This window comes from Salvelinus namaycush, chromosome 15 (genome assembly GCF_016432855.1).
Source record: "Salvelinus namaycush isolate Seneca chromosome 15, SaNama_1.0, whole genome shotgun sequence".
Classification (NCBI taxonomy): domain Eukaryota; kingdom Metazoa; phylum Chordata; class Actinopteri; order Salmoniformes; family Salmonidae; genus Salvelinus; species Salvelinus namaycush.
Window position 1 is genome coordinate 3,194,640 of NC_052321.1, and position 13,126 is coordinate 3,207,765.

Genomic DNA, 13,126 nt, shown 5'->3' on the forward strand with positions numbered 1-13,126 from the left:
AGTACAGCCAGGATGACAGACTACTAGACAGTACAGCCCAGGATGACCTAGACTACTAGACAGTACAGCCAGATGGATATAGACTAATAGGACAGCTACAGCCATGATGATAGAGACTACTAGACAGTACAGCCAGGATGACAGACTACTTGACAGTACAAGCCAGGATGACCTAGACTACTGACAGTACAGCCAGGATGACCTAGACTACTAGACAGTACAGCCAGGATGACAAGACTACTAGACAGTACAGCCGGAGGACATAGACTACTAGACAGTACAGCAGGATGATATAGACTACTAGGACAGTACAGCCAGGATGACAAAGACTACTAGACAGTTACAACCAGGACTGACATAGACTATAGACAGTAACAGCCAGGCTGATATAGACTACTAGACAGTTACACGCCAGGAGACATAGACTACTAGACAAGTACAGCCAGGATGATCTAGACTAACTAGACAGTACAGCCAGGATGATATATATACTAGACAGTACAGCCAGGATGATAGACTACTAGACAGTACAAGCAAGGATGACAAAGACTACTAGATAGTACAGCCAGGATGACAGATACTAGACAGTACAGCCAGGATGACCTAGACTACTAGACAGTACAGCCAGGATGACCTAGACTACTAGACAGTACAGCCAGGATGACCTAGACTACTAGACAGTACAGCCAGGATGACAGACTACTAGACAGTACAGCCAGGATGACAGACTACTAGACAGTACAGCCAGGATGACAGACTACTAGACAGTACAGCCAGGATGACAGACTACTAGACAGTACAGCCAGGATGACCTAGACTACTAGACAGTACAGCCAGGATGACCTAGACTACTAGACAGTACAGCCAGGATGACCTAGACTACTAGACAGTACAGCCAGGATGACAAAGGACTACTAGACAGTACAGCCAGGATGACATAGACTACTAGACAGTACAGCCAGGATGATATAGACTACTAGACAGTACAGCCAGGATGACAAAGACTACTAGACAGTACAGCCAGGATGACATAGACTACTAGACAGTACAGCCAGGATGATATAGACTACTAGACAGTACAGCCAGGATGACAAAGACTACTAGACAGTACAACCAGGATGACATAGACTACTAGACAGTACAGCCAGGATGACATAGACTACTAGACAGTACAGCCAGGATGACATAGACTACTAGACAGTACAGCCAGGATGATATAGACTACTAGACAGTACAGCCAGGATGATATATACTACTAGACAGTACAGCCAGGATGACCTAGACTACTAGACAGTACAGCCAGGATGACATAGACTACTAGACAGTACAGCCAGGATGACATAGACTACTAGACAGTACAGCCAGGATGATATAGACTACTAGACAGTACAGCCAGGATAACAGACTACTAGACAGTACAGCCAGGATGACAGACTACTAGACAGTACAGCCAGGATGACCTAGACTACTAGACAGTACAGCCAGGATGACCTAGACTACTAGACAGTACAGCCAGGATGACAGACTACTAGACAGTACAGCCAGGATGACAGACTACTAGACAGTACAGCCAGGATGACATAGACTATAGACAGTACAGCCAGGATGACAGACTACTAGACAGTACAGCCAGGATGACAGACTACTAGACAGTACAGCCAGGATGACCTAGACTACTAGACAGTACAGCCAGGATGACCTAGACTACTAGACAGTACAGCCAGGATGACAAAGACTACTAGACAGTACAGCCAGGATGACATAGACTAACTAGACAGTACAGCCAGGATGATCTAGATACTAGACAGTACAGCCAGGATGACAGACTACTAGACAGTACAGCCAGGATGACAGACTACTAGACAGTACAGCCAGGATGACCTAGACTACTAGACAGTACAGCCAGGATGACCTAGACTACTAGACAGTACAGCCAGGATGACAAAGACTACTAGACAGTACAGCCAGGATGACATAGACTACTAGACAGTACAGCCAGGGATGATATAGACTACTAGACAGTACAGCCAGGATGACAAAGACTACTAGACAGTACAGCCAGGATGACATAGACTACTAGACAGTACAGCCAGGATGATATAGACTACTAGACAGTACAGCCAGGATGACAAAGACTACTAGACAGTAAACCAGGATGACATAGACTACTAGACAGTACAGCCAGGATGACATAGACTACTAGACAGTACAGCCAGGATGACAAAGACTACTAGACAGTACAACCAGGATGACATAGACTACTAGACAGTACAGCCAGGATGACATAGACTACTAGACAGTACAGCCAGATGATATAGACTACTAGACAGTACAGCAGGATGATATATATACTAGACAGTACAGCCAGGATGATCTAGACTACTAGACAGTACAGCCAGGATGACATAGACTACTAGACAGTACAGCCAGGATGATATAGACTACTAGACAGTACAGCCAGGATAACAGACTACTAGACAGTACAGCCAGGATGACAGACTACTAGACAGTACAGCCAGGATGACCTAGACTACTAGACAGTACAGCCAGGATGACCTAGACTACTAGACAGTACAGCCAGGATGACAGACTACTAGACAGTACAGCCAGGATGACAGACTACTAGACAGTACAGCCAGGATGACATAGACTACTAGACAGTACAGCCAGGATGACATAGACTACTAGACAGTACAGCCAGGATGACCTAGACTACAGACAGTACAGCCAGGATGACCTAGACTACTAGACAGTAAGCCAGGATGACAAAGACTACTAGACAGTACAGCCAGGATGACCTAGACTACTAGACAGTACAGCCAGGATGACAGATACAGACAGTACAGCCAGGATGACAGACTACTAGACAGTACAGCCAGGATGACCTAGACTACTAGACAGTACAGCCAGGATGACCTAGACTACTAGACAGTACAGCCAGGATGACCTAGACTACTAGACAGTACAGCCAGGATGACAAAGACTACTAGACAGTACAGCCAGGATGACATAGACTACTAGACAGTACAGCCAGGATGATCTAGACTACTAGACAGTACAGCCAGGATGACAGACTACTAGACAGTACAGCCAGGATGACTAGACTACTAGACAGTACAGCCAGGATGACCTAGACTACTAGACAGTACAGCCAGGATGACAAAGACTACTAGACAGTACAGCCAGGATGACATAGACTACTAGACAGTACAGCCAGGATGATATAGACTACTAGACAGTACAGCCAGGATGACAAAGACTACTAGACAGTACAACCAGGATGACATAGACTACTAGACAGTACAGCCAGGATGACATAGACTACTAGACAGTACAGCCAGGATGACATAGAGTACTAGACAGTACAGCCAGGATGATATAGACTACTAGACAGTACAGCCAGGATGATATAGACTACTAGACAGTACAGCCAGGATGACAGACTACTAGACAGTACAGCCAGGATGACCTAGACTACTAGACAGTACAGCCAGGATGACAAAGACTACTAGATAGTACAGCCAGGATGACATAGACTACTAGACAGTACAGCAGGATGATATAGACTACTAGACAGTACAGCCAGGATGACAAAGACTACTAGACAGTACAACCAGGATGACATAGACTACTAGACAGTACAGCCAGGATGATATAGACTACTAGACAGTACAGCCAGGATGACAGACTACTAGACAGTACAGCCAGGATGATATAGACTACTAGACAGTACAGCCAGGATGATATAGACTACTAGACAGTACAGCCAGGATGATCTAACTACTAGACAGTACAGCCAGGATGACAGACTACTAGACAGTACAGCCAGGATGACCTAGACTACTAGACAGTACAGCCAGGATGACTAGACTACTAGACAGTACAGCCAGGATGACAAAGACTACTAGACAGTACAGCCAGGATGACATAGACTACTAGACAGTACAGCCAGATGATATAGACTACTAGACAGTACAGCCAGGATGACAAAGACTACTAGACAGTACAACCAGGATGACATAGACTACTAGACAGTACAGCCAGGATGACATAGACTACTAGACAGTACAGCCAGGATGACATAGAGTACTAGACAGTACAGCCAGGATGATATAGACTACTAGACAGTACAGCCAGGATGATATAGACTACTAGACAGTACAGCCAGGATGATAATAGACTACTAGACAGTACAGCCAGGATGACAGACTACTAGACAGTACAGCCAGGATGACCTAGACTACTAGACAGTACAGCCAGGATGACAAAGACTACTAGATAGTACAGCCAGGATGACATAGACTACTAGACAGTACAGCCAGGATGATATAGACTACTAGACAGTACAGCCAGGATGACAAAGACTACTAGACAGTACAACCAGGATGACATAGACTACTAGACAGTACAGCCAGGATGATATAGACTACTAGACAGTACAGCCAGGATGACAGACTACTAGACAGTACAGCCAGGATGATATAGACTACTAGACAGTACAGCCAGGATGATATAGACTACTAGACAGTACAGCCAGGATGATCTAGACTACTAGACAGTACAGCCAGGATGACATAGACTACTAGACAGTACAGCCAGGATGATATAGACTACTAGACAGTACAGCCAGGATGATATAGACTACTAGACAGTACAGCCAGGATGATATAGACTACTAGACAGTACAGCCAGGATGATAGACTACTAGACTGTACAGCCAGGATGACATAGACTACTAGACAGTACAGCCAGGATGACATAGACTACTAGATCATACAGCCAGGATGACATAGACTACTAGACAGTACAGCCAGGATGACAGACTACTAGACAGTACAGCCAGGATGATATAGACTACTAGACAGTACAGCCAGGATGACATAGACTACTAGACAGTACAGCCAGGATGACATAGACTACTAGATCATACAGCCAGGATGACATAGACTACTAGACAGTACAGCCAGGATGACAGACTACTAGACAGTACAGCCAGGATGATATAGACTACTAGACAGTACAGCCAGGATGACAGACTACTAGACAGTACATCCAGGATGATGTAGACTACTAGACCGTACAGCCAGGATGACATAGACTACTAGATCATACAGCCAGGATGACATAGACTACTAGACAGTACAGCCAGGATGACAGACTAATAGACAGTACAGCCAGGATGACATAGACTACTAGACAGTACAGCCAGGATGATAGACTACTAGACAGTACAGCCAGGATGACAAAGACTACTAGACAGTACAACCAGGATGACATAGACTACTAGACAGTACAGCCAGGATGATATAGACTACTAGACAGTACAGCCAGGATGACATAGACTACTAGACAGTACAGCCAGGATGACATAGACTACTAGACAGTACAGCCAGGATGATATAGACTACTAGACAGTACAGCCAGGATGATATATACTACTAGACAGTACAGCCAGGATGATCTAGACTACTAGACAGTACAGCCAGGATGACATAGACTACTAGACAGTACAGCCAGGATGATATAGACTACTAGACAGTACAGCCAGGATGACAGACTACTAGACAGTACAGCCAGGATGACCTAGACTACTAGACAGTACAGCCAGGATGACAAAGACTACTAGATAGTACAGCCAGGATGACATAGACTACTAGACAGTACAGCCAGGATGATATAGACTACTAGACAGTACAGCCAGGATGACAAAGACTACTAGACAGTACAACCAGGATGACATAGACTACTAGACAGTACAGCCAGGATGATATAGACTACTAGACAGTACAGCCAGGATGACAGACTACTAGACAGTACAGCCAGGATGATATAGACTACTAGACAGTACAGCCAGGATGATATAGACTACTAGACAGTACAGCCAGGATGATATAGACTACTAGACAGTACAGCCAGGATGATATAGACTACTAGACAGTACAGCCAGGATGACATAGACTACTAGACAGTACAGCCAGGATGATATAGACTACTAGACAGTACAGCCAGGATGATATAGACTACTAGATCATACAGCCAGGATGACATAGACTACTAGACAGTACAGCCAGGATGACAGACTACTAGACAGTACAGCCAGGATGACAGACTACTAGACAGTACAGCCAGGATGATATAGACTACTAGACAGTACAGCCAGGATGAAAGACTACTAGACAGTACATCCAGGATGACGTAGACTACTAGACCGTACAGCCAGGATGACATAGACTACTAGATCATACAGCCAGGATGACATAGACTACTAGACAGTACAGCCAGGATGACAGACTAATAGACAGTACAGCCAGGATGACATAGACTACTAGACAGTACAGCCAGGATGATCTAGACTATTAGACAGTACAGCCAGGATGACATAGACTACTAGACAGTACAGCCAGGATGATATAGACTACTAGACAGTACAGCCAGGATGATATAGACTACTAGACAGTACAGCCAGGATGATATAGACTACTAGACAGTACAGCCAGGATGATATAGACTACTAGACAGTACAGCCAGGATGATAGACTACTAGACAGTACAGCCAGGATGACATAGACTACTAGACAGTACAGCCAGGATGACAGACTACTAGACAGTACAACCAGGATGACATAGACTACTAGACAGTACAGCCAGGATGACAGACTACTAGACAGTACAGCCAGGATGACAGACTACTAGACAGTACAGCCAGGATGACAGACTACTAGACAGTACAGCCAGGATGACAGACTACTAGACAGTACAGCCAGGATGACATAGACTACTAGACAGTACAGCCAGGATGACAGACAGTAGCTCTGTGAACTTGTCTTAAAGACAACTCTTCGGCATCATGGTTTCCAAGACAACCAGCCATAGTCGATGACATAATTCACCCCTCTTCCACTGTGAAGGAGTCTGTTCCAAATGGCACCTCTCTACCTCTAAGATTAAAATCAGGAAGGCTGGAAACTGTAAGGTCTACCTACACCTGTTGTATTCGGCGCACGTGACAAATAAACTTTGATTTGGTCTGAATGCTGCTTTAACTTCATCCAGTAAGCATAACATAATTCACTCTGTTTCCTACTCTACGGGCATAGTGGGAATGAATAAAAAAAAAACGAACAGTATGATCATCAGCATTGCATAATGTTTCTCCTCTGCTTTCTTATTAGCCACGTGCAGTATGTCATTCACCTATTGACCTTGTGACCTATAAGCACTGGCCACAATAACAAACATTCCTCCTGCTTGCCGTTTAACCCTATGGGCTTCAACTTCCTCTCTCCCAACCAATGGGCATAAATGTTGACGTGAACTTATCCTTATTCTCTCACTTGCTGTTTTTCAACAACAGTTTACAGTCTCGATAGCAGCAGCAACGGATAGGGCAACCTGCCATCACGTCGTCAGGCTCTGAGGATCTTCCCTCGGAGACGAGGACATTCCCCACACTAATAAGATTCCATATCGCATTCAGTCTCTGTTCATTCACTTACGCCTGTACTCGATTGAACTACTGTTGACCAGGGCCCATAGGGCTTGTAGTGCACTATATAGGCAATAGGGTGCCATTTGAGACACAGCTGGTTTCTATCTGAGAGGGTGTGGCTTCGTTCTTATCTGATCACAAGAAGTTAGTCCTTTTATGGTTATTCAGCTCACTGTTAGTCACTGTGAACGAAGTCTTCTTTTGATACAGACCTAGCCTACATCAACCCTGTGGAATGAATTCCTCTCCCATCAATTACACTGAAATTGCTAGCTGCTGTTAGTTGATACTATACATAGTAGCATTTTTAGAAATGTTACTCAATATCGAGACGGAAATTGTATTCAATCTGAAAATAAAGGTGGATTAATACAGTACATTGGATTCTTAAACTGTGAAACAGCAATGTGTGGATCCACAGGTCTTTTTCATTGAATGGAGAAAAAAAAACTCAATTTCTTGTCATCTTTAGTTTAGTTTAGTCCAGGGCTCTCCAACCCTGTTCCTGAAGAGATACTGTCATCTTTAGTTTAGTCCAGGGCTCTACAACCCTGTTCCTGAAGAGATACTGTCATCTTTAGTTTAGTCCAGGGCTCTCCAACCCTGTTCCTGAAGAGATACTGTCATCTTTAGTCCAGGGCTCTCCAACCCTGTTCCTGAAGAGATACTGTCATCTTTAGTCCAGGGCTCTCCAACCCTGTTCCTGAAGAGATACTGTCATCTTTAGTTTAGTCCAGGGCTCTGCAACCCTGTTCCTGAAGAGATACTGTCATCTTTAGTCCAAGGCTCTCCAACCCTGTTCCTGAAGAGATACTGTCATCTTTAGTCCAAGGCTCTCCAACCCTGTTCCTGAAGAGATACTGTCATCTTTAGTTTAGTCCAGGGCTCTCCAACCCTGTTCCTGAAGAGATACTGTCATCTTTAGTTTAGTCCAGGGCTCTCCAACCCTGTTCCTGAAGAGATACTGTCATCTTTAGTTTAGTCCAGGGCTCTCCAACCCTGTTCCTGAAGAGATACTGTCATCTTTAGTTTAGTCCAGGGCTCTCCAACCCTGTTCCTGAAGAGATACTGTCATCTTTAGTTTAGTCCAGGAATCTCCAACCCTGTTCCTGAAGAGATACTGTCATCTTTAGTTTAGTCCAGGAATCTCCAACCCTGTTCCTGAAGAGATACTGTCATCTTTAGTTTAGTCCAGGGCTCTCCAACCCTGTTCCTGAAGAGATACTGTCATCTTTAGTTTAGTCCAGGGCTCTGCAACCCTGTTCCTGAAGAGATACTGTCATCTTTAGTCCAGGGCTCTCCAACCCTGTTCCTGAAGAGATACTGTCATCTTTAGTCCAGGGCTCTCCAACCCTGTTCCTGAAGAGATACTGTCATCTTTAGTCCAAGGCTCTCCAACCCTGTTCCTGAAGAGATACTGTCATCTTTAGTCCAGGGCTCTCCAACCCTGTTCCTGAAGAGATAGTCATCTTTAGTCCAGGGCTCTCCAACCCTGTTCCTGAAGAGATACTGTCATCTTTAGTCCAGGGCTCTCCAACCCTGTTCCTGAAGAGATACTGTCATCTTTAGTCCAGGGCTCTCCAACCCTGTTCCTGAAGAGATACTGTCATCTTTAGTCCAGGGCTCTCCAACCCTGTTCCTGAAGAGATACTGTCATCTTTAGTTTAGTCCAGGGCTCTCCAACCCTGTTCCTGAAGAGATACTGTCATCTTTAGTTTAGTCCAGGGCTCTCCAACCCTGTTCCTGAAGAGATACTGTCATCTTTAGTTTAGTCCAGGGCTCTCCAACCCTGTTCCTGAAGAGATACTGTCATCTTTAGTCCAAGGCTCTCCAACCCTGTTCCTGAAGAGATACTGTCATCTTTAGTCCAAGGCTCTCCAACCCTGTTCCTGAAGAGATACTGTCATCTTTAGTCCAGGGCTCTCCAACCCTGTTCCTGAAGAGATACTGTCATCTTTAGTCCAGGGCTCTCCAACCCTGTTCCTGAAGAGATACTGTCATCTTTAGTCCAGGGCTCTCCAACCCTGTTCCTGAAGAGATACTGTCATCTTTAGTTTAGTCCAGGAATCTCCAACCCTGTTCCTGAAGAGATACTGTCATCTTTAGTTTAGTCCAGGGCTCTCCAACCCTGTTCCTGAAGAGATACTGTCATCTTTAGTTTAGTCCAGGGCTCTCCAACCCTGTTCCTGAAGAGATACTGTCATCTTTAGTTTAGTCCAGGGCTCTCCAACCCTGTTCCTGAAGAGATACTGTCATCTTTAGTTTAGTCCAGGGCTCTCCAACCCTGTTCCTGAAGAGATACTGTCATCTTTAGTCCAAGGCTCTCCAACCCTGTTCCTGAAGAGATACTGTCATCTTTAGTTTAGTCCAGGGCTCTCCAACCCTGTTCCTGAAGAGATACTGTCATCTTTAGTTTAGTCCAGGGCTCTCCAACCCTGTTCCTGAAGAGATACTGTCATCTTTAGTTTAGTCCAGGGCTCTCCAACCCTGTTCCTGAAGAGATACTGTCATCTTTAGTTTAGTCCAGGGCTCTCCAACCCTGTTCCTGAAGAGATACTGTCATCTTTAGTTTAGTCCAGGGCTCTCCAACCCTGTTCCTGAAGAGATACTGTCATCTTTAGTTTAGTCCAGGGCTCTCCAACCCTGTTCCTGAAGAGATACTGTCATCTTTAGTTTAGTCCAGGAATCTCCAACCCTGTTCCTGAAGAGATACTGTCATCTTTAGTTTAGTCCAGGAATCTCCAACCCTGTTCCTGAAGAGATACTGTCATCTTTAGTTTAGTCCAGGGCTCTCCAACCCTGTTCCTGAAGAGATACTGTCATCTTTAGTTTAGTCCAGGGCTCTACAACCCTGTTCCTGAAGAGATACTGTCATCTTTAGTTTAGTCCAGGGCTCTGCAACCCTGTTCCTGAAGAGATACTGTCATCTTTAGTCCAAGGCTCTCCAACCCTGTTCCTGAAGAGATACTGTCATCTTTAGTTTAGTCCAGGGCTCTCCAACCCTGTTCCTGAAGAGATACTGTCATCTTTAGTTTAGTCCAGGGCTCTCCAACCCTGTTCCTGAAGAGATACTGTCATCTTTAGTTTAGTCCAGGGCTCTCCAACCCTGTTCCTGAAGAGATACTGTCATCTTTAGTTTAGTCCAGGGCTCTCCAACCCTGTTCCTGAAGAGATACTGTCTTGTAGGTTTTAACTCCAACCCTAATCTAGCGCACCTGATTCTAATAATTAACTAGTTGATATGCTGGTTAGTTACAACTGGGTTTGGAGTGAAAACCGACAGAAGGGCAGCTCTCCAGGAGTGCCCTGGTTTAGTTCATAGATTGGTTTGGTCTAGCACATCCACCCATAGATTGGTTTGGTCTAGCCCATTCAACCATAGATTGGTTTGGTCTAGCCCATCCAACCATAGATTGGTTTTGTCTAGCCCATCCAACCATAGATTGGTTTTGTTGATTTAGTCTATAGATTGATTTGGTCTAGTGTGCTGTTCTGCCATGCTACAGTCTATTGTCTGTTCAAGGGTCATGTTTCTTTCACTGCAGTGTTCTAGATTAGTTGCCACGGTGACTTGGTACTGTGTGTGTGTGTGCAGAAACATCTATCCGATATTTCCTCTCTTCGGTTATATAAATCACAGGGTCTACTAAAGACAGAAGAACATGTGAGGTAGTGTGTTGTCGTAATGTCCTGTTTATGGGAACTATTTTATTCTATTTTTACTCTGTAAGTGTGCTTGTGTATCTTGAAAGGTAGGAGTAAAATGTTTTGTTATTATTGTTATTATTATTGCTGTTGTTATTGTTAGCTGTTATTGTTATCATTGTTAGTTATTATTATTGTTGTTATTATGATTATTATTGTTATTATGGTTGTTATTGCTATTATTATTATTGCTAATATTATTATTGTTATTGATATTATTAATATTGTTATTATTATTCTTGTTATTATTATTCTTGTTATTATTATTCTTGTTATTAATATTATTATTATTGTTAATATTATTATTGTTAATATTATTATTGTTAATATTGTTGTTATTATTATTATTATTAGGGGTTCAAGCAGCAAAGCCTTATTGTATTTGTTCCTGTTTATTACTACTCTTCTTTCCGTACTGGAAAATGAAACGACAAATTCCCGTGAGACGGTGAGGCCTAGGAGGGTGAAACCTGGCAAGATGGTAAAAGGGCCACACGGTGGCTCTTTAAACAATCGATTTAGCATGCACACTTTGCAAGGTCATGCCCCTCACCCCACGTGAGCAAGAGTGATAGGTTATGCCTGGTTCTGTACGATGGCAAGTGGTGGGAGGTGGATAAACCAGTTTGGGAACATTTTTGTCTTCCCAGTAGAAGCAAAAATGTATTGAACTTATTAGTCGGAAATCAACTGAAGGTATTGAACTTATTAGAACAATAAAGCCTAAAATGATAAGGCATGAACAAAATGCATGAGTGAATCGTGTTTTCTTTCAACTTTCTGAAGAGGCAACAGGAAAAGCCCTTCTGTGTACATGTGTTTGTCTGCCACTATGTAGCCGTTAGCGATGATGCTAATGACGACTGTCTTCTGATAGATGAAAAGGCTTACCTAACATTAAAATGTTAACTACAAAATTGTCTATGCTTACCGGGCAGAATGATATCATGATTATTTGCATGAATCCAGTGGTGATTTGGTCAGAAAACTAAAATCACTTGGTGCTACAGAAACACTGATAACAAAGCAAAGCTCTTGCTGGCGCACACCTAAATGAAAAGGGTAACTACACCAAAAAAATGACATACAGTGCATTTGGAAAGTACTCAGACCCCTTGACGTTTTCCACATTTTGTTACGTTACAGACTTATTAAATAGTTTTTTCTATCACCAATCTAAACACAATACCCCATAATGACAAACCAAAAACAGGTTATACATTTTTGCAAATGTAATTTCTGTAAATAACAGAAATATTACATTTACATTAGTATTCAGACCCTTAATTCAGTACTTTGTTGAAGCACCTTCTGGCAGCGATTAGTCTCGAGTCTTCTTGGGTATGACGCTACAAGATTGGCACACAAACATGCAGACACACACGATAACATACGCACTATACACACACATGGATTTAGTACTGTAGATATGTGGTAGTGGTGGAGTAGGGGCCTAAGGGCACACAGTGTATTGTGAAATCTGTGAATGTATTGTAATGTTTTTAAAATTGTATGAACTGCCTTCATTTTGCTGGACCCCAGGAAGAGTAGCTGCTGCTTTGGCAGCAGCTAACGGGGATCCATAATAAATACAAATACACCTGAATTTGGGGGGGGGGGGGGGTTTCTCCCATTCTTCTCTGCAGATCCTCTCAAGCTCTGTCATGTTGGATGAGGAGTGTCGCTGCACAGCTGTTTTCAGGTCTGTCCAGAGATGTTCGATCGGGTTCAAGTCCGGGCTCTGGCTAGGCCACAAAGTAAAGGGTCTGAATACTTATGTAAATGTGATATTTCAGTTCTTTATACATTTGCACAAATAAAAAAATTTAAAAAAGCGTTTTGCTTTGTCATTCTGGGGTATTGTGATGTCATTATAGGATACTGTGTCTTCAATTTAACCCATTTTAGAATAAGGCTGTAACGTAATAAAAA